This window comes from Cnephaeus nilssonii (genome assembly GCF_951640355.1).
Source record: "Cnephaeus nilssonii genome assembly, chromosome: 11".
Classification (NCBI taxonomy): Eukaryota; Metazoa; Chordata; class Mammalia; order Chiroptera; family Vespertilionidae; genus Cnephaeus; species Cnephaeus nilssonii.
The window spans coordinates 19,522,511-19,541,278 of NC_137082.1; positions in this window are offsets into that span (position 1 = coordinate 19,522,511).

The following is an 18,768-nucleotide window of genomic DNA, read 5'->3' on the forward strand; positions in this document are numbered from 1 at the left end:
TTATGTAGTATACTTCTTTGTGTGTGTGTGTTTCTCTTTACCAGGTTAGGGAAGGTTTCAGTCATTATTTCTTCAAACAGGTTCTCAATCCCTTACTCTTTCTTCCCCTGCTGGTACCCTTTTGATATAGATGTTGTTATGCTTGATGTTGTCCCAGGGGTCCTTTAGACTTTCCTAATTTTTTAAAATCATTTTTTTTTCTTTTTGTTGCTCTGCTTGGGTGTTTTCTGTTAACTCGTCCTCTAAATCACTTAATCTATCCTCTGCTTCATCTAACCTGCTGCTGATTCCTTTTAGTGAGTTCTTCATTTCAGATGTTCATTTCTGACTGGTTTTAATGGTTTCTATGTCCTTTTTAATGCTTACTATCTCTTTGTTTAAATTATCACTGAGATCATTCATTCTTCTCCTAAGGTCCTTGTGCATCCTTATAAACATTGATTTGAACTTTCCATCTGGTACCTTTGTTGCTTCCACTTCATTTCATTATTTTTCTCAGGATTTCTCTTGTTCTTTCATTTGTGGCATGTGTTTTCTCCACATATCGTCTCCATTTTTGTTTTTCTCTGTGCACTTGGTAGATATGCTATGCCTCTCAAACTTGTTATGATGACTTTATGATGTATGTGTCTTATGGGGCTCAGTGGTACAATCTTCCAGGTCACCTGAGCCAGATGCTGCAGAAATATTTCTTGTATGGGTTATGTATGCCCTTCTGTTGTATTTTAGTCTTGAATGCTATTGATCTGTTCATGGGTAGAGTTAGCCCTCAGTCTGACTGATGATCTGGATAGGCCTCAATCGCCGTGTATGAGCTGCTGTTTGAGAGCTGACCCCTTGGTGTTGCTCCCAGCAGGGTCTGATGCTTGCTGCAACATTCTGTAAATATGTATTCCAAAGTTACATATATTTTTGAGTCACATTCATTTTTGAAAACTTGAACCAGTAGAGGGCATGTCATAGAGCTCCAGTGCTGGTTGATTGGGGGTACTAATCTGGGCTTAGGCTGTGTCGTCCTATATGGAGTCATGGTAGCTATGGGAGGCAATCATCACTTTAGGCAATGGCATTTCTAGGAGACCACACCCTGTATCCCTAATTATAAAGCTAAGTGGACAGAAGGAGAATCCCTAAAAGGCTGGATTTCTTATCCCAGCCATGCTTGACCCAGCACTGAAAGATTCTAAAAAATAATACTTGTGCATCCATCTCCCCCAACACTTACTGAGTCTGGGCAAGTTATAATGGAGTACTTGCTGCATTTTGAAATGCTGACTCTGCTGGGCTGCTAGAAACAGAGAGAGAAATAAAATAAACCTTGGTAAAATTGATCCTGGCCTCTGCTGATGAAAAATGCAGCACCATGTGGCCAAAGCACACGTTTGAAGTGTGGTTCCTCTATATACCTGCTTTCATTTACCAGAGGTCAAAATCTGGCAGTTCATGGTTGAATTTGGCCAGCAAACATGTTTGATTTAGCTAGTAAGAGTGCGGAATTATTATTTTTCTTGGTGTATCAAGCCCTCTCTAGTTCACCATTCTACTACTGTCACTATCACTTCAACTTTCCCTCTCTCACTTGATTGATATCTTTTATCTGACTGTCCCTGGAGTGATGTAAGTCTGCAACCACCCTGAGACTCATTCTCCTTATTCTTCTTGTATCCTGCCAAATACTAATGATGTCTATTTCACAGAGTTTTGGTGAAAATTGAATGCAATAATGTGGATAACATACGCAGCATGAGGTTAGCCCTTAATCACCCTTTCTCTTCCTTTTCTTGCCCTCGCTTTTTTTGCTTTCCCTTTTCTCTTGCCCAGTTCTCATTTCTCTCCCTCTTTTATATTTTGTGATGCTTTGATATTTACTTTATCTCTTTGGCAAACTTCAAACAGGTTTTCGTTAGTCAATGGGAACACCATGTTTTCTGGCTTATCCTGAAGTGAAAGTTGTATTAAATATGTCTTCTGGTCTCCCACAATTTCTGTATTGAATGAGACATTGAAAAAGCACAAAAGTGATTCAGCACTGAGTTAGTCATACCCTGAGCCCAGATGAGATTCATTGCTCTGCTCTGTATCAATCCAGCAGGTGGTTGAAGATGATGGCCATGCATCTCACCCAGAGGTTTTATAGGTAGTGAAGTTAGACTGCCTCACTGTAAGAATAGGAAATAAAAGAAAATGTAATTCTAGTTTCTTCAGAGCCACCTAAATAGGTACATAGCCCAAGAATAAAGTAGCAAGAGGAGAGTTAGCAGGGGTGGTTAGAACTCAAAGCAAGCATAGGGACAAAGCCTTCTAACTAGCCCTTTTCTTTTACAGTTAAGTTAATGGAGGCTTATTAGGTTATGGGACTTCCTCAAGGCACATGAGTATTCAGTGCTAGCAATCTTGGCACTATGTGCCCAGTTTTCATTCCTCACCCTGCAACCTCATTGACCTCAAGGGTCCAGAAGGTGTTCAGTGTTTGCATTTTGAATAACAAGAATTGAAATGGAATTTATTAGGGGCAAATGTTACTTAATCAATGAAGATATTATTCAGTAACTGTGAAAAGAAACAAGATGGCATTGCCACAATATTCACATAATCCAGGGGGAAGGGAGTTCAACCTTCTTTTAATTCATTAATATCTAGGATCAGCCCTGATTTAGATACCTACCCACTGTAAACTTGAAAATATCATTTAATTTCCTTAAGCATTTTTTCCCTCATTTGCAGAGTAAAGATAGTTATTTCTGATCTGCCTGCTTCAAAATCATATTATGAGTATCCAGAAATATAGACAATTTAGTGCAACAAAAACATGTACTGTCCATCTTCTATATGCCAGGCATCAGAGATTCAAAGATGAATACAGGTAAGATATACTGCCTATGCAAATGATGAAATATTATGAGTGCATAAGAGAACAAATCATTATTCTTACCACCTTTTCCCTGGAAGCAGTAGGTAAAAAGACATCTGTTGGTGCCTCCATCACCCACACAGCTTAGAGCTCTAGGATTTGTTGCTTTCAGTAGTTACTGAGCACAGAGTATGTTATCCAATGGTGGTTGTTGAAAACAGTGTTTCTGATAATTTTTTCTGCATATACTAGTGTGTGTGTGTGTGTGTGTGTGTGTTTCAGGAGTGATTCATATATTGTTCTTGATCAAGAATCATGATTCATGAAGGGAAGTATAAGACAGAATATTAAGGAACAAGGACTGAATTACTCAAGTTGCTTCATTCCCAGCTTGCTTTAAGACTCTGGATGACTCCCTCAATTTTTCTGAGTTTGAATTTCCCCCATTCTACTCAGAAGAAGAATCTTGCCCTGTCTGCCCCAGAGGTTTCTTGGGATGTCAAGATGGCAATGGGTATGGAAGCATAAGTGCTAAAAATGAAAAGGTTAGCATCAGGCCTGCCACCTATTTTCTACCTTTACTTGGGACATTTGGGAAAGAAATTGATGAATTGGACAAAGTCCCTTGCAAACGCACTAGTAACCAGACTTCCTAGAAAACACACTAGTAGCATTTACCAACAGAAAGATAAAGGAGAATCCTTGTCTGTAAGCTCCTTTTACTACGCTATACCTAGTCTGTGTCAGTTGCTTATTGTAAACTAGAGGCCCAATGCACGAATTTGTATATGGGGGGGGGGGGGTCGGGAGGAGGAAACAACGGGAGCTTGGCCAGCTGGCCTGCCCTGATCAGAGCCCAATCAGGGCCAGGCTGGCTGGGGGGAGGTGCCGTGGGCAATTGGCTGGCAGGCCCCACCCCTGATTGGGATAGGGGGACCAATTAGGGGTCATCAGCTGGGGGAGGGGCTGTGGGAGGTTGGCCAGCCAGCCCCACCCCTGATTGGTGTGGGGGGGACTGATCAGGGGCGGAGCTGGAGGCCGTGGGCCAATCGGGGTGGTAGGGGCTGATTGGGGGTGGGGCCAGCCATGGGGAGGTGGACCAGCTGGCCCCGCCCCTGAATGGGGTTTGGGGGGGCGGGGGCTGATCCAGGGCCAGCGGCCTGGGAGAGGGGCCATGGGTGTTTGGCTGGCCAGCCCTAACCCCTGATCGGGGTGGGGGGGCTGATCTGGGGTGGGGCTGGGTAGGGGGAGGGGCTGTAGGAGGTTGGCTGACCAGCCCTGCCCCCTATTGGGGTGGGGGGCTATCAGGGGTGGGGCCAGCTTGGGGAGGGGCTGTGGGCCTATCAAGCTTGTGGGGGCCCATCGGGGGCGGGGCCGGCTGAGGGGAGGGGCTGCAGGAGGTTGGCCAGCCAGCCCTGCCTCCTATTAGGGTGGGGGGTGCGATTAAGGGCAGGACTGGCAGGGGGAAAGGGCCATGGGGGGTGTAGGCTGGCCGCCATGCCCGTCCCCCCCCCCCCCCCCCCGCCCCGATCGGGCTGGTTCGCTGGCTGCAGTGGGCGTCATAGTGACCAGTCATTCTGGTCATTACGGTGTTCCAGTTGCTGGCTTTTTGCATATGTAGATAAGCCCCAAATTTTTGTATTTATGGCTCACTGGAAAATATTCCATAAGCTATGTAATTTATTTTCAAGTTGCTGTGTCTTGCTATTGCTTGTAAACTAATCAAAAGAAAATTTAGTACTAGTTCTGATCAGTGAATGAGGCTGAATCTCATTTGTGTTATCTTTGTGTTTTGTCAGATGCCATCATAGGTAAGGTATGAAGAGATATAGGCATAAAGGTATAGGTATGTATAGAAAGAGGTTTTCCATAATTGAAATGGCTCCTCTGTTCAAGCAACATACAAGATGCTGTTCCTAACCCTCACATGTGAAACTTGAGCCAGAACAGCCCCAATTCAGGAGAGAATGGGCAATTGGGGAGCTGTGTTGATAGTCTTAGATCTTTCCGAGAGACCACTACTGGGCTGTGTCTTGCTATTTCTGCTAAACTTTGAATCATAAATAATTTTGGAACTTGGTATCATCAGTGGTTCAAGTAGAATCTCATTTGTGTTACCTTTGTGCTTTCCCAGGTGCCCTCACAGATAAGGCACTGTTATTGCATCAATTTTGAGGAAACATCTGTAAAAGCCAATCCAATCTTTAGGGTAAAGTTTTTGTGTATGTGTGAGGTACATACACATGATAACAAAAAACTCAAACTTGACACAGTAATAGGCCCAAGAAGCTGAGGGAGAAAGGAAATGCCCTGGACTTAGCTGATGTTATTACAATAGAAGAAGCAATAAGTTAGAGACAGCTCTCCAGAGAGTCCCTTCATCAGTTGGTCCACACAATGGGTGTGCTCACCAATGTCCATTGTCATAGATATTTCACTTGATCATTCTTTATTGTTAGACTTTCCCTCTCAACTAGCCCCAACCAGCCCACAAACCACTTATGGGCTCTTCTGATATTCATGAGGGCAATGGCATTCTACACTATTGCCTTCCCCTTCCCCTATCATTTATTTTAAAGTATATGTACAACTCAGTGAGTACCAGGAGGTGAGCCTGGACTCCTCTGCTCCCTGTTTTCACACATTGTCCATTGCCATTTTGAAAGCCAAGATTTAGATGCAAGAGAGATATTCTCTTTAGTCTAAATATTTTTTAGGAAAATTAACCCAAAAGGCAAGAAAGAAAGATTTTATCTCCTTGGAACCCCTAAAGGCTTACTTTGCAGGCCCCAGACAGAGAGAGACTTGGAGAGAACCGTGGTTCTGCAGTGCTTTTAGAATTACCTGCAGTGCTTTTAGAAAATACTATGTCTGGATTTGCTTTAGACTAGTTAAATGAGAGCTTCTAGGAGTAAGGCATAAACATGTAATGTTTCCTAGGTGATTCTAATGAGTAGCTATAGTTTCGTATCACTGGTGTAGAAGTTTTGTGATCATTTGTTATGATCCTTATGAAAAGAGTCAGGCAATACGTGCACTTTGGGGCATAAAGTGGCTCAGGGCTGAAATGTTTGCTATTGTAAGAAAAGCTACAAAAACTGGCAACCTGGCTGTAGACCAGAGCATTTTCAGTCTATCTATGAAATAATTTCTTCGATGTTTATGGCACTAACAAATCCTGAGATGGTACTGCCTTATGAGAGCATGCTTAATGACCTGAGTCCATTCTGATTTGACTCCTCCTTTTGCAAGTTTATCAAATTGAGAAGGAAATTTATTTTTTATTTTTTTACTAGAGACCTGTTGCACAACATTTGTGCATTGGGGGGGGGAGGGGTGGCCTCAGCCTGGCCTGCACCCTCTTGCAGTCTGGGACCCTTTGGGTGATGTCCACCTGCCAGCTTAGGCCTGCTTTCTGTAGGGTCCTTAGCACTGCTGCAGAGGCAGAAGAGGCTTCCGCCACCACTGCTGTGCTTGCCAGCTGTGAGCCCAGCTTCTGGCTGAGTGGCAGTCCACCTGTGGGAGTGCACTGACCACCAGGGAGCAGCTCCTGCATTGAGATGGTCAGTGGGTGTCATAGCGACCGGTTGTTCTGTCGTTCAGTCTATTTGCATATTAGGGTTTTATTATATAGGGTTTTTATTTTTATTTATTTATTTATTTTTTACCATTTAACAAAATGACCTTCAAGGGGGACCTTATTAGAAAGTGTGAGATCCACATTATATCAGGGACATGACCCTCTCCACTTCCTTCCCACTCATGGAAGAGCTGACACTTCTGTTCTCAGGAGAAAAAGCACTGAATTTATATCTTATTCCAGAAATTCTTAACTCTGCAGCCAACTGATTCACTTTAAGGATCCAAGTGGGAGACATACTTGTAGTCAATGTCTGTGCATAGGGATTTTTCTATGCACAATTTTGCTCTTAAAGATAATGGACTAAGGCCCACTTTAATTAAATGCATAGGGAACACTAATCCACTTTGAAAGGCACCACTAATCCTCTTATTGGTGGCCAAGGAATGTAGGTAGTAATGGGACTTTTAAGAGAACAGGCACAATAAGGAGACCCTTTTCAGAAAATATCTACTCTTGGAACAGGAGCTGTATTGTATCTATGCCCCATGGCCAATGAGTACCAAGCAACCCCAAAGCTAATTAATGATACCCTGCCTAACTTATGGCTGTCTTTACAAGGAGTTATGTATATGATATAAGCATTTTTGGGTAAGCAAATGGCATGTTAAAATTATGGACCTATTTATAATTTGGTTCTCATGCTCAATTATACATTAGTTTGGTCTTATGTTAATAAACATTTGTTTATGTACTCCAAACCTCAAGTTATTTTTGGATATTTTATTATGGCTTTGTATTTCAGTTCCATGGGAAACTTTAAAAAAGTTATATGCTGCTGCATTTATTGTTGTCATTATGAATAGTTTTTGGCACTATTTTTTTCTTCCTTAAATAGACACTGGATTTTCTATAGCAAATTACTCACCCATAAAATATAATCATTATTCAGAAAATTTTTGAATCATGTCAGTAGAGGAAAGAAAAGTATATCTTCACCAATTTTATTAGCAAAATAACTTAGCTGTCTAAGAAACAGTCCATGGGGGAAGATCTTTAAAAATACAAGCCTCATCCCTTACCAACTTGAGAATCTTCTCTGCAAACCTTGCAATACTCAATTAAAAATAGAAAAACACAAATAAACAAACAAAAACTCCTCGTGTGATTTCAATAGATTTAATAATCTATATTTGACAATTAATTATGAGCTCAGTTGGAGGCTGAGGTGAAGAGAATAAACTGACATTCCACTCTCTTATTAGTTATAATGATTTTATGAGATAGAGATCATTATATTCATTTTATAATTTAGAAAACTGTCTGAGTCACACAACTAATACAACTAGTGAATTAGAAATTCAAACCCTGGGGTTTCCTTGAAGCTAGTTGCTAACTCTAAGGAAGAGTAATGTGAATGAAGAAGGTCTGGACTAATATATAGATCTATAATAATAAAAGTGTAATATGCTAATTAGACCAGATATCCTTCTGGATGAAGCCAGAGCTGCGAGGGAAGCCCGGGTCCTGGGTGCCAGAGGGAAGCCAGTGCCATCAGCCGGGGGAAGGAAGGCCTACTCTTGCACAAATTTCGTGCACCAGGCCTCTAATATATATATATATATATATATACATATATATATATATATATATATATATATACACACACACACATACACACACACACACACACACACACACACACATACACACACACTAGAGGCCCGGTGCACGATATTCGTGCACGGAGTGGGTGGTGTCCCTCAGCCCAGCCTGTACCCTCTCCAATCTGGGACCCCTCGAGGGAGTTCCGACTGCCCGTTTAGGCCCGATTCTGGTGGGATTGGGCCTAAACGGGCAGTCGGACATCCCTCTCACAATCCAGGACTGCTGGCTCCAAACTGCTCACCTGCCTGCCTTCCTGATTGCCCCTAACCGCTTCTGCCTGCCAGCCTGATCACCCCCTAACCACTCCCCTGCCAGCCTGATTGATGCCTAACTGCTCCCCTGCCAGCCTGTTTGCCCCCAACTTCCCTCCTCTGCCAGCCTGGTCACCCCTAACTTCCCTCCCCTGCAGGATTGATCGCCTCCAACTGCCCTCCCTTGCAGGCCTGGTCCCTCTCAACTGCCCTCCCTTGCAAACCTGGTGCCTCCCAACTTCCCTCCCCTGCTGGCCATCTTGTGGTGGCCATCTTGTGTCCACATGGGGGCAGGATCTTTGACCACATGGGGGCAGACATATTGTGTGTTGCAGTGATGATCAATCTGCATATTACTCTTTTATTAGATAGGATAGAGGCCTGGTGCACGGGTGGGGGCCAGCTGGTTTGCCCTGAAGGGTGTCCTGGATCAGGTGGGGGTTCCCTTGGGGCGTGGGGCAGCCTGAGCGAGGGGCCTGTGGTGGTTTGCAGGCTGGCCACGCCCCCTGGCAACCTAAGCGGAGGCCCTGGTATCTGGAATTTATTTTCCTTCTACAATTGAAACTTTGTAGCCTGGAGCGGAGCCAAGCCTGCTATTCCCTCTGGGGCGGCAGCCATTTCTGTGGCAGTTAATTCACCTTCTACAATTGAAACTTTGTAGCCTTAAGTGGGTGAGCCCGGCCAGGTTGTGCGGAAAGCTTTGCTTCCCCTGTTGCCGCCAGCAACCCTGGCCTGCTCTCTTAAGCTCCATTCTGCTGCCATTTGTTTGAATTTGTTTACCTTCTATAATTGAAACTTTGTAGCTTGAGTGGAGGCTTAGGCCTGCAACGGCTATGGAAAGCTTGGCTTGCTCTGTTACCTAGGAAACCTTGCTCTCTGTGGCTGTAGCCATCTTGGATAGGGTTAATTTGCATACTCGCCTTGATTGGCTGGTGGGCGTGGCTTGGCTGGTGGGCGTGGCTTATGTAGCGGAGTGATGGTTAATTTGCATATTACCATTTTATTAGAGAAGATATATATATATACTGAAGGCATTGGAAAATGACCCCTAAACAGGCTGAAACTGCAATGAATTCTACTGTTTAAACAAAGGACCAGCACTAAGTGACTATTCTATACTTTTACAACTTTTAAGCTGAGGAAAGGCCCCATGCAGCACCATGTGGGTAGGCTAATACTTGATAAAACTCACAATCTTACTGGTTTGAGACACTGAAGGAAAGGGCTACCCAGTCACTGCAAAGAGAGGGGGAATCCTGAAAAGCTGATAACCAGAAAGGGGGAGCCCCAAATAATTGTATAAACTCATCTCAGTTATCTTATTGGCCCATCAACCATGGTTATATAGGACAGAAGCCAAGTATCCCAGCTAAGGTTAAAAGAACTGATCCAAGATTTGAATTTCCACCCACTCCAGGGAGAATAGAGTTTTGAGCATCCAGTGTCTACAATATACCATTCACAATGCTCAGAATATAATCTAAAATTACTGGATATACAAAGAAACAGTAAAACAATTTATACTCAATAGAAAAGGCATTAAATGAAAACCAATCTCAAGAAAGATGAGTTTTATGTATATTTCTTTCTTGAAGAACAATGGCAGCCAGGACAGGGGAAGTAAGCTGGCAAAGGTAATATTCAGGCTAAGGTATAACTTATCTGTGGGAATGGAGGAAATTATTGGTGACAACTAGAAGTCCTATGGGTGATTGGAATAATCTAGCTCTCTATCCCTCGTGTCTCTCCAAATATTGTAACTCAACAGCAGGTCTTCCCAGACAGAAACAGTGATAACTGGTCAGACAGATGCAAGGTTTGGGCTGGCATTGTTCACCATGGTGCCTTGATCATGTTTGGTTCTAGAGCCAATATTGTCTCAGAGTGAGGTTGGAATCAGTGGGAATGGGTGACTACAGTGCCAAATGTTGTGGATTTGTATAGAATGCTCAGTTTTACAGATTATAATAAAGAGAGTGTAGAGGGACAAGGAAAAAAAAGAGTTAATTATCAAAGTTTTAGGAATGCCAATATTAACTGATCAGAGAGAAGAAGGTGAGTCTATAGCAGAAACAGAGAAGGGTCGGGAGTGGGAAGAAAACTAAGACAGTGTTGAGTCATAAAAGTCAAGAAAGAACTGCCTCTATGTCTTTTGGTGTTTCTCCAGAGGTGAAGCTAGCAACAGGTCTCCCAGATAGAAGCAGTGCTCGTGGTTAAATAGATACAAAAATTAGGATTGTCTGATTTCCATGGGGTCCTGGTTATGCTAACAGAATATTTCAAGGAGGAGGGAAAGATCCATAGTTTTGAGTGTTGCTGAGAGATCAAGTAGGGTGGTCAATATTTGTGCCCCATTTTGCTCACTTACAGATTGGACAAAGTTCAGATTTTATCAGCTCCTATTAGCAAAGGCATTCTGTAAACAAAGTACAAATAAAGTACTGAGATGATAATATACTCTATACATTAAACTTTTAATTCAATTTTAAGACATTTTAAAGTATTGTTATGTAATTCATCCTTCACTCTGTGAGGGATATCATTGAAATCTTAAGCGTGCTAACAAATTTCTAGAATTTTTTATATATGTACTTTCAAATTTGCTATTTAAAAAATGTTTGGGTCCCTGCTCTGCAGATGACATTGCTCAGAGCCACAGTCTTGGCAGCTCACTCTGTTCCCACTCCCAGCCGAAGTCAACCAATTTGTGTAACTCAGCACATCAAGACTGAGGTAGGGCTCAGGCTATAGCTTCTTCAAGCAGCTTTCCATCAAAGTTTTAAAAGACAGCAGAAAATGTAAGTGTTTTTGGCACTGGAGAAAAAAGATGTAGTTTAAGGATTATTCTTTCACAAAATTATTCTAGAATGTACATGCTAGGGAAAAGACTTCACTCACTATAATGACTCTGGAAGCAAGTTCACCCATGGAAAGACATTTTATGATGAAAACATCACGGAATCATATGAGTTCTGGAATCTTATCCATGAAAAAGTATTGACCCAACACAAATGGTTCCTGGTTTTTCACCTACACTGTAAAGACTGATTGGCTGAAGGGCAGTCAGTATATGGTCGTTGGTATGAATATTGTGGAATCTATGAAATACATTGGATCTACCAGGTAAGATTGGTTATACAGTAGGGAGGGAGATCACTATTGCTAAGTGAAGGCAACTCTCATAGATTTATTGTTTGTATTTAAACACTAAATTACTCCTTTGATGGAAAAGAACACCTTCCACCCTAGTCATTCTCATATCCTATAATCTTTGGGCTGTAACCATTTGCTGTCGTTTTTTAGGTTGCACATCTTTTGTACTTCCTTCCAAGTCTAGATTAACTTTATAATGAATTGTATTATTATTAACTAAAAGCTAAACAAGAAACAATATGCTATGTTCCTACAGAGGTCAGCCCTCTTATTCTCTTAAAAACAACCAAAAGGCAGTAGAACAAACAACAACATGGCAAACAGTTTCCCCATCATTGTTATGGCAGGGAAACTTTCACTCCCAACATGCAGGAGATTAAAATTATTCTATTAAAATTGTACCCTTAGAATCTCAGATTTTCTTCAATTTATTTTTTCTCTTTCCAGAAATCTCTGTCCAGTTTACACTCTCTGTCAGCCAACTTTTGACACCTGACAGCATGTGTGATCTCAGAGGCCACACTGTCTGTAGGTGAGCAGAGCAGACACATGGTACAGCTACTTAAGTACCTTGACACACTTGAGTTATCCATAAGGTTCTTAGTAGGCAGGTACCTTTATGTCTTATGAAATTTTGAGTGGGAACATGAAAACTAATTCTAAATATTTGAAAGGCTGGTGAAAGAAGGCACAGCTTTTTCTGTTCCACCTAAGAAGACAAAGCTAGGAACAAATGGTAGAAGTTTGGTAGGAAAAATTTCAACTCAATTTAAAGAAAGATCTGCTAACTCTCAAAGCTTGATTCTGTGAACTACTCCATCACAGGGCCTGAGGTAATATAACCATCAAGCAAATTGTGAAGAAGGTCCTACAATGGGACCATGTTTGCAACAGAAAACGTATAAGATCCCTTGATCTATTAATGTACCTCTGCTCTTAGAAGAGTATCACAGCAAGATGACCCACAATTACTACCATGGATGTTGCATGGATGAGTTCTCACTACCTTGTTCTCAATCACAGTCTTTGAAGTTTAATCATTATTAAAGTTATCAAAGCATTATTAAAATATCCTAAAATGTACCTATTCAGACTCCATAATGGAAGTGTCATTTCTTTTCATGGATTTACTTTATTATATTTGCTTTCTTTATGTTTCTCTGTGCTTCTTAGAGACAAGTCTCTGATTACAACAAAAAAGATCTTGTGAAAAAGGAATGCATGTCAAATTGACATTTCTATTTTTTATTATTAAGCAAACTCAGAAGGAAAGTTAATTATGCCTAAGTTTATGGTCAAGATATTTTGTTCTGTAAATAATTTTCCATATATTTTATTTCTCCTTGAAGTATTAAGAGTACATGGTTATTGGAGAACTCTGATTGGGGTGAACTAGGCTCTCTCATGTCTCTTTGATAGCCTTTGCCAATTCTTCTACTTGACTTCCAATAATATGATTAAGCATATGTTCAGAGTTTTACCCTCAGGCTTTCCTGAAGGATAAGCTTATGAAAAAAGTAACAAGTGTTTTCTTCATTTTTAAATTGATTTTTAGAGACAGATGAAGAGCGGGGGGGGGGGGGAGAGAGAAAGAGAGAGAGATGTGAGAGTGCAACATCAATCAGCTTTCTGCATCTTCCTGCCAGGATTGAGCCTGCAATCCCTCTTGATGGAGAATTGAACCCTACCAGTGCATGGGATGATGCCCAACCAACTGAGCCACACTGGCCAGGGCAACAAGCAATTTCTTAACTGTCTAGATTGTCCAAATTTACAATAGAGCACACGGGGTCTCTGAGTGGTAATTTGATTTTAATTCCCATACGAATAAGTGGCAATTAGTTCCTTACAAATAGAATAAAGAAGTTATCAGTTTTTAACATAAAAAAAGTTCTCCTGTAAATTATGCCTTTATCACTGTTGTGGTTTTTAAATTCAGCATTTAAAGAACTCCTACTTCATGCCCAGCTAGGTCAGTGGTTGAGCACCGACCTATGAACTAGAAGGTCACAGTTCAATTCCTGGTCAGAGCTCAATCCCCACTGTGCTGCATTGTGGGGCAAACATCTCTCATCACTGATGTTTCTATCTCTCTCCCTCTTCCTTCCTCTCTGAAATATATATATATATATATATATATATATATATATATATATATATATACACACACACACACACACACACACACACACACACACACACACACATACTTCTGCTTCAAATATTACTAGACTAGAAGTGAGGAGGCCACTGCAAAACGTTTGCTCTTGGGTGCTCTAAATTAGTAGCATATGATAATTTCCTTGAAAACAGGACTTGAAAATCCACACCATAGAAGACACTTAAGTGTTTAATTCTCATTGACAAAATAAGATATAAATCACATGCTCTTTCCCCCCCAAATATCTTGTTCCTAACATTATACAATTTCAATTTTTAATGTGTGTTCTGGGATAATCATATAACTCTCTTTGCTTTTGTCTTCATGCAAAATATCTTGCTGATGAACTTAGAGTTTAAAAAATGAAGGTATTTTTATTTTTAGTCTATTAAATGTTATACTTGATCACAAATAGTACTTAGTATTTTTTATTATAAATTCCCTGTTGAATGTAGGCCAATTTATGTGACTTGTTAAGAAAGTGTGAGCAGAATGACATGTCAATTCTAAGATTAAAAGTGATGATTCTTGCCCTGCCCAGGTGGCTCAGTTGGTTGGAGCATCATCCTGCACACTAAAAAAAAGTTATCGGTTCAGTACCCAGTCAGGGCACATACCTAGGTTGTGAGTTCAGTCCCTAGTCAGGGAGCATATGGGAGGGAACAGATTGATCTCTCTCTCTCCCTTCCTCTTGCTCTAAAAAAATAAAAATAAAACAAAACTTCCTCAGGTGGGGGGGTGGGGGAGAAAGAGTGATGATTCTTCATTATTCCCTCTCCCTCCTGCTGCTGTGACTAGCCTGAGTCTCTGAGTGAAGATGATGTTAAGCAAACCCCTCCACAACTAATCTACAACTAATAAACATTCATTATAAATGAACCTTTGCTGTTCAAATCACTGAGACCTGGGGATTGTTTGCTATTGCAGCATAACCTAGCCTATCCTGACTAGTACACCTTCCTTCAACCATTTAAAAATGATTATTGACAAGTAGCAGCATTTTGAGAAATTTACTAATTGTAACTTAGGCCAGAATTGACAGATAAATCACACTTCTGACTCTGTAATACCACCTTGGAAGAAACTTAGCTACTATAGATCTTTAGTTTACCCATCACTGAGCTAAAACTTGCAAGTGATCCAAACAAAACAAATTTTGTCCCAAACTAGTATCATTTCTCATCTTTCTGCAAAATATTTAGTAAAAAACAAATTTAGTGATAATGAATTTAGTCAATAGTGAATTATAAGTGACTGCCTATATGCTTAAAATATATGAGATTATTCATATAAACAATTGTTAGAAACCAATAAACCATTGCATGGGTTACAGATATCTTATGTTGTTATTATTGCTTATGTTGCTTCATATGAATTTTGAATGAAATCACATTTGCTATGATAAATTTAATCATTTTGAGGGTAAGAGATCTGGCTCTAAACCAAATTCACTAAAATGACATGAGAAAGAAGAGAGTTTTTTAAGTTTGTTAATGGCTTCTTTATCATTCCCATTCTCCTGGGATCCTTCTCTCTCCCTGCTTTGCAAGTTCACCCTGTGTGATCTCACACCTCTCTTTGTTTCTAATAAAGTGATTTAGCAAAGGAAGCATAGACGATTCCCTGGGCTGGTTTGGGGAGTGTGCAAAGAATAAGAATATGTGTTGACTTGAACAGCAGGATCAGCCATGGGTATTTGACTTCAGTGTTTAAAGCATTCTAGGTGGATTGAGGAAGGCATAGTCTGAGAAGAGAAATGATTTCTGGAGTAGAAGAAGAGAACCAAGTTTAGGGTTATAAAAGCAGATTGGAAGGCCAATGGGGAAATTGAGTCAGGGACCAGAAGTGTCAGGAGAGTTGACAATAAGAACCAACAGGGAGTCTAGAGAAAAGCATACTGCTTTCTGCCAGTGTCATTGTTCCAGCTGCAAGCCCTACTCTGCTTGCTTCAGAAATGTCTCAGAGGCATAGCTAGATTCAACTGCCATTTTGTGACCTTCAGGCTGACCTCTACCTTGAGCTTTACACCAGAATTTATAACTATTCTCCTCTTCCAATTCAGTTCTCTTTCCACTACTCTGTCTCAATGAATTACCTCTCTACATCTGTATTCCAAGCCAGAGTCCTTGGAGTTATCCTTAATATCCTCCCTTTCCATCCCTCCCAACCTCTATTTAATTCTGATATTCTTACTTGAGAAATATCTGTTCAGTTTAAACTTCCTCTCTATCCCTATTGTCTCTGGTAGATTTTCCTGGCACCAAACTTTTTCATCTGACATAGGATGCCAGAGTCAACCTCTCATCGGGGAAGTGAATGTGCCAGGATCAGAGATATGACAGAATGGAAAATAAGGGAGTTGTATTTTTCTGAAGAACAAATGAAAACTTAATAATATAGGGGATTTGGGGATTAACAAGTATGAAGAAACCTGCCGAGGGGGTCCTTTCTGCAAGGCTCTTGGTCTCACTCTAGGTGCTAGGAGCCATCATTCCTCTACTTCCAAGAGTCACCACAAATCTACCTACACTCCTCATAATTTTGGTCCAAGAGGGAGACCCAGAGACGCCACTGGGGGCTTTCTCCCCAAGCTCTGGGTGCTGTCAGAGAACCCTCCATTTAATGGAAAAAAATTGATCTCTTACTTTTCAAAAGACCTTGTCTTCATCCCACAGGGGTATGGTATCATTTTGTGGTGTCTACCAGATATACTTGAATAAGGTATGGTGCACCTAATATCTACAGAGATGACACACTAAGAAGCCAGAGATGGGAGGTTGAGGCAGGAAACTGGATCTAAAAGGCAGGTCCTGGAGCTCTCAATCTGAGACTGTCAAGCTTCTGGCATTGCAGAGAGGGTGCATTGGGTGTTTCTAAGCAGGCAGGAAACTCATTCTCATAAAGGGGAAAGTAAAGTGCTCAGATCAAGCGAGGCCAATGCCTGCATTTGAGCAGGGAGGGATAGATTTTGGTGTGTTGCACCCAAAGCCATGTACTTGAATTCACTGTCATAACACCCTGTTGACCTATTAGGAGGCAGAGGTGCAAAGAGACTATATCAGTGGTTCTCTAACACTCTTAAAACTTGCTGAGGATCTCAAAGAGCTTTTGTTTATGTGGGTTATTTCTATCAACACTTATTAGAAATTAAAACATAAGAATTTAAAAAATGCAAGAATGAACAAGCACAGAGAGGCTCCAAGATGGCAGTGAATAAGGTGGGAGGGGCATTCACCTCCTCCCAAGACTAAATGGAATTATAATTAAAACTAGTGGCCTGGTGCATGAAATTCGTGCACATTGAAAGTGGATTAATTAGAGGAAATAATTTAATATTGCTATTTGCCCTTTCTCTATAATAGAAGTGTCAGAGATGAAAGAAAATTAGTAAAATGTATATTTAAACCTTCCTCCTGTCAGAGTCTGGGGCGCACCATGGGACCCAGAGTCAAGTCCCCGCCCACCCACATGCGCCTCAAAATCCCATGAGACCCAGACCCGGCGGGCCACCCCATTGGGCTAGATCCAGACCCAGCCAGTCCCACCTTTGTCAAGTCCTGCCAGGCAGGGGGTGTAGCCTCAGGTCCTCTGGCCTGGCGCCAGGACGGGGGGCGTGGCCTGAGTTCCCCCAGCCCAGACCAGGGTGGGGGGCATGCCTTGAGGTCCCCTGTCAAGCCCTGCCAGGTGGGGGGGAACAGCCTCAGGTCCCTCAGCCCAGCACCAGGATGGGGGCTTAGCTTCAGGTCCCCCATCAAGCCCTGCTGGGCGTGGGGGCGTGGCCTGAGTTCCCCCAACCCAGAACTGGGGGTGCATCTTGAGGTCCCCCATCAAGCCCCGCTGGGTGGGGGGTGTGGCCCGAGGTCTCCTGTCAAGCCCCACCGGGTGGGGGGCATGGCCTTAGGTCCCCTGTCCTGGTGCTGGGCCAGGGGACATGGCCTGAGGTCCACAGCCTGATGCCAGGGCAGGGGGTGCGTCCTGAGGTCCCCTGTCAAGCCCTACGGGGGAGGGGGGGAGGGCGTAGCCTCAGGTCCCTGCTGATTGCTGGTTAAGGCTCCTTATGGGAACTTGGCTTCAGCTGTGGGTGCAGCCATCTTTGTGATGGAGTGATGGTCAATTAGCATATTCCCTCTTTATTAGATAGGATAAGAACAATCAACCTGCATAACCAACTGAAGACTAGCTGAACGAAAGCCTTATAACCAAGGATTAACAGAAGAAGCCACTTTGAGACTGGAGAGAAGGGCAAAGAAAAGCAGTTGAGAAAAGGCAGGCCCCACACCCATGTACAGCGGTTGAGAATTCTGTGCGATATCTCGGCTGGAAGGTTCCCTCTGAGAATTGTGGGGTCTCAACCTAGCCTTGAGCTCCAGAGTTGAGAAGAGGAGCCCACATATCATCTGACTATGAAAACCAGCAGGAATTCTGTCCTCCAGGGAGAGACAGAAGTCTGCTAGAGATACAAGTGCCGTCTTAAAGGGCCAGTGCATAAAATCTCTTTCACAGCCACTCACGCTGGGCTCCAGTGGAGGGAGGATGGAGCAGAGGAGAGTTGTGTGAGGACTGACTGAAGTTTGTGGCTCCAGAAAGAGAGTGGTAAAGGGACAGCTGCCAGCATCCCTGTGCTGAGTCCTGCTCCCACACTATGGAGCACTCCCCTCCTTAGGGCCTCAGCCTAGGGGAATGCTACCTTTATCATTATGTGGTGAACTCGTAATATAATCTACAGATGATGTATTATAGAATTGTACACTTGAAACCTACATAATTTTATTAACTAATGTCACCACAATAAATTCAATAAACACTTTTTAAAAATATTTTTTATTGATTTCGGAGAGGAAAGGAGCGAGAGCAAGAGATAGAAACATCAATGATGAGAGAGAATCATTAATTGGCTGCCTCCTGCACACCCCACCACTGGGGATTCAGCCCACAACTCAGGCATGTGCCCTGCCTGGGAATCGAAATGTGACCTCCTGATTTATAGGTCAACACTCAATCACTGAGCCATGCCCGCTGGGTTCAATAAACATTTTTTAAAAAGAATACATAAGCATGTATTCCATTAGCCATCAGTGTGATCTTGAAGCATACTTTGAAGACT